General features: G+C 40.4%; 1 long non-coding RNA gene across 2 annotated transcripts; it reads left to right on the top strand.

Annotated features, from left to right (window-relative positions):
* The first annotated feature begins 13 nt into the window (after positions 1-13).
* On the top strand, positions 14-4,643 carry LOC122171182. Of its 2 annotated transcripts, XR_006171928.1 has the most exons (4): positions 14-288; positions 605-688; positions 2,937-3,054; positions 4,082-4,643. It is a non-coding gene; the product is annotated as an uncharacterized LOC122171182 (long non-coding RNA). The 2 variants fall into 2 exon arrangements; XR_006171927.1 differs by lacking the exon at positions 14-288 and having other exon boundaries at positions 324-688.
* Positions 4,644-4,649: the final 6 nt, after the last annotated feature.

The following is a 4,649-nucleotide window of genomic DNA, read 5'->3' as shown; positions in this document are numbered from 1 at the left end:
ATATTGTCACCTTAAATTTCATTTTGTAGATCAGAAAAATGGATTTAACTGACCTTTTCCTCTCTTAAGATTCGTGTCCAGGAGAAACTGACCTAAAAAAATTCCAATTTCAGTCCCTATGTCTTAAAATAATTTTGTTAAATTGCATTTAGCTCTGATAATCTTATGTCTGTTTGACTGCAAGACAGTTTAAATCACTGAGGTTTTATTTCCCAGTACTGCTCTTTGGGTGAAGAAACAAAATGCTTCACAATCACCTTTCACTTACTGGTGTTGTCAGTTGAACAGGTAAATGTCTGGAATTCACACGTTAAATTATTGTAGTTAATTTGTTGTTTTATGTGCTGATGTTTTGGCATTTGAATGTAGAGCTGTTGAATGTCGGCCATTGAACAAAATGCACGTTTGCCTCTTGTAAATATGAACTCTATGAATTTGTTGCTGATACTCTGAATAGAAATTCTTCCTTGGAAGGACTTTGTGATCAGCTTTTTACTACCTATTTTACAATGTAGGAAGTTTTATCATAAATCTCTAGGCATGGTCCATCTTGCAAACCTGCACAAGTTACTGTTTCTAATATAACAAATTTAATTTTAAACAGTATAAGGTGAGAGCCTATATCCAGATGAAGTCACTAAAAGCATGCAAAAGGGAGATCAAGTCTGTTGTGAATACAGCTGGAAATGTAAGTATTCTTAAAGCTATTGTTTTTGTAATCTAGGTCTGTTCCCTATCTTAAAACTGGATTTGGTAACTTACTTTACAAGGAAAGGTCTTCCTGAGGATGGATGTCTGAAATAGTGCTGTATGCAATCAGTTGGGTTTGTAATCTCTTTTCTCTAAGTGTATTTAATATAGGACTTTAAATTGCTCAGGAAGTTGCACATTGTTGTTAACAGTATAAAAAAACCAAACAAACAATGAAATGCTGTGTACAATAAACTGGTTAAATACGGTTTATAATTTGAGCAGTGCAAAGCAAGTTATAGTTGCTAGTTCCCAGAGCATAAATGCTCTGGAAAATAAAATTTTCTGATGTCACTGCTGAGTAAAACCACTTTAGCAAGATTAATTTGGGGGTTTTCAATATTTGGGGGTTTTGTGTGTTGTCTTTTTTCTTTTGTAATTGTTGAAGTTGTTTTGGAGGCTTATCTCTTGCTAGAAAGCAGTTTCTTCTTTTGTATAGGAGTTCTCAACTCAGCATTGTGTCCACCATGCCATGTATGTTCTGCATTAACTGAGGATCAGGTAGTAGGAGGAGAGCACTTGCATTTTGTTGCCAGTCTCAACAGGTGCTGGTTTGATAGAAGTCTTTCTGGGTCATGATGTGTCTTTTGGCAGGCCAGGAGAATCAGCTCAGGAGGAAGCTGTTGAGCTCCACAGGGAGGGAAGTATGAGGGGAGTGTATTAGAAGGCAGGTTGGAGAAAGAGCCTCTTAAAGCAAAAGGGAGATCCTCTGTACTTTGCCACTGCTGTGACAGAGCTCTTGAGCATAATATTTGGTTTTGAAGCAGAAACCAAACAAAATAACTAGTTCTGCATTTCAGGAGAGGTTGAGTATTCAAAGAAATGTTACTTCATGAAATCATTGGAGGCTAAGCCCATGTATTCTTAAAATGGCAGCAGGGGCAAGCTGATCTAGCATGAGCAATCTTGTGGCCTTCTATGATGGAGTGACAGCATTGGTGGACAAAGGGAAGGCAACCGATGTCATTTACCTGGACCTGAGCAAGGCCTTTGACATGGTCCCCCACCACATCCTCATCTCCAAATTGGAGGGAAGTGGATTTGATGGGTGGACGACCCGATGGATAAGCAATTGGTTGAAAGGCCGCAGACAGAGGGTGGTGGTCAATGGCTCTATGTCCAGGTGGAGGCCGGTAACAAGTGGTGTCCCCCAAGGGTCTGTCTTGGGACCGGTGCTCTTTAACATCTTTATTAATGACATCGATGAGGGAATTGAGTGCACCCTCAGCAAGTTTGCTGACGACACCAAGCTGAGTGGTGCTGTTGATACGGTGGAAGGAAGGGATGCCATTCAGAGGGACCTCGACAGGCTGGAGGGCTGGGCTCGGGTGAACCTAATGAGGTTCAACACGGCAAAGTGCAAGGTTTTGCATTTGGGCCGGAAGAACCCCAGGCACCCGTACAGGCTGGGAGGAGTGGTCCTTGAGAGCAGCTCGGCAGAGAAGGACCTGGGGGTCCTGATGGACGAGAGACTGAACATGAGCCAGCAGTGCGCTCTGGCAGCTCGAAAGGCAAATGGGATCCTGGGCTCCATCAGGAGAGGGGTGGTCAGCAGGGACAGGGAGGTGATTGTCCCTCTCTACTCGGCTCTTGTGAGGCCCCATCTGGAGTACTGTGTCCAGGTGTGGAGCCCTCAGTACAAGAAAGACATTGAGATTTTGGAAAGGGTCCAGAGGAGGGCGACTAAGATGATCAGGGGGCTGGAGCACCTCCCCTATGAGGACAGGCTGAGGGAGTTGGGCTTGTTCAGCCTGGAGAAGAGAAGGCTGCGGGGTGACCTCATTGCAGCCTATCAATACCTGAAGGGAACCTACACCCAGGAGGGGAGTAAACTCTTCAAAAGGGCTGACAACAGCAGGACTAGGGGAAATGGATCCAAGCTGAGGGAGGGAAGATTTAGGTTGGACGTTAGGGGGAAGTTCTTTACAAGGAGAGTGGTTAGGCCCTGGAACGGGCTGCCCAGGGAGGTTGTGGATGCCCCGTCCTTAGATGTGTTCAAGGCCAGGTTGGACGGGGTCCTGGGCAACCTGATCTGAATGTGTGTGTTTGGTGGCCCTGCTAGGCAGGGGGGTTGGAACTACATGATCCTTGAGGTCCCTTCCAACCCGGGTGATTCTGTGATTCTGTGAGCAATCATTAAAAAGAAAAAAAAAAAAGATAATTAACTGTTGTTTTCTTCTTTACAGTCAGCTCCTTCTCTCTTTCTTAAGAGCAACTTTGAATATTTGAGGGGCAATTACCGTAAAGCAGTCAAACTTTTAAACAGTGCAAACATTGCTGAACATCCAGGCTTCATGAAAACAGGTAAAATAAAATAGAAAGCTTTCATCCTGCGAGTACTTATGTATGTGGTACAAACAGGACTACTCATTGATACTAACTTTAAAGACATGAAGGATTACTTAAAGCAGCAGGCCATAAGCATCATGGATTTATATCGAGTACGTGTTCCGCTTCATTGCTGCACTCCTTCAATTAACAATGCTGTGGCTTTCATTGAATGGTCATTTAGACAACATAGCGACTGAGAAAATGGATTCCTGAAAGTCCTTCTGTGCCATTCATAAAAAGTTTTATTTTCAAATTACATTTTTTTACACAAGCAACAGTAGAATGTTCACTTAGTTGTCTTCCCACGTTATGATTAAAATAACATCAGGCTAATTTGTTCAAAAATGTTCTGGTTTTTGGTTGCTTTGATATATTTTTTTATTATTTTCTTATTTTTTTTTTTTAGTGCTATGATTTTATTGGTGATTATTTTTTAAATAGTGGTATCTCGGTAAAGCTTCAGTTATCAGCAGATAAGTCAAACACTTGTTTTTTTTTGCCATTGTGTGGAAGAAGCTTCTTCCAGTGTTAGTCTGAACATGATATATTTCTGAAGGAGAGTATGTTTCCTCCTTGAATGGTGAGGTTAACAAGTTTGTTTATTTTATAAAACTGAGGTAGATAATGTCATTAAAGAATTTCCTTTTTACAAGAGCCATCTGTTGGAAAAAGAGAAATGTTTATATACTCTAAATACTATGAAAAATTACAGATAAACTTGCTTCAAGTTGCAGTATGTCAAATTAGCTTTCTACCTGGGTGTCTTGGAACATGGTGCATAAGATCTGAAAGTCTTTGGTCTTTACCCATGGATCACTTTGGGCAAAGTGTCCAGGAGAAACAGAATGATAAACAGAAAGGCAGGTTGTTAAAATACTGGAGGCAGTGACGTAACTTCATAATCCTTGAACATCTTGCTGACCCATGAGAGTGGTGGGAATGTTTTGTCAACTCAGTGACTTTTTTCAGTTTATAAAAGTAGTCTTTTCTGTTCCCTCAGGTGAATGCTTATGGTGCATGTTTTGGAACAATCTTGGCTGCATCCACTTTGCAATGGGAAAGCACAATTTAGGAATTTTTTACTTCAAAAAAGCCTTACAAGAAAACGATAACGCATGTGCACAGCTAGGAACAGGTAGCTCAGATCCAGGTAAGACTTGGGTCATGGTTCTATGTCAACTCCGTGACAACTTGTAAGAGATGAAAATAGGTGGTGGAAAAGGGGTGGGCAAATAAAGAAAATAAATCTTGTAGACTTTTAGTAATTATCAGTGAAATTCCTGTTCCGTTTGTTTTGAAATGTGTTCCTATTTTATATACATTATAAAAAGTTTTCTTGTTTTGAGTAGAAACACTCAAGTTTTTTTCTCTCCGAAATGATTTAATGGTGAAATAATAATTTGTTTGTTATTATTTTCTTTAAAAACTAGTTCTTATCACACATTTTGTTATTTTTGCTGTTTCTCCTTGCTTTTGTAGTCCTATTTACTAGTGTGAAGGCAGAAAATGTTTCCTACTTCTTAACAGCAAAGTAGATTTCTTCTGGAATTTCCAAGACTGAAAAAGAT

This window comes from Centrocercus urophasianus, unplaced genomic scaffold, assembly GCF_019232065.1.
Source record: "Centrocercus urophasianus isolate 14NV4802_14NV808 unplaced genomic scaffold, USGS_Curo_1.0 seq_847, whole genome shotgun sequence".
Classification (NCBI taxonomy): domain Eukaryota; kingdom Metazoa; phylum Chordata; class Aves; order Galliformes; family Phasianidae; genus Centrocercus; species Centrocercus urophasianus.
Note: the sequence above shows the minus strand (reverse complement) of the source record. Positions and strands in the feature narration are given on the sequence as shown.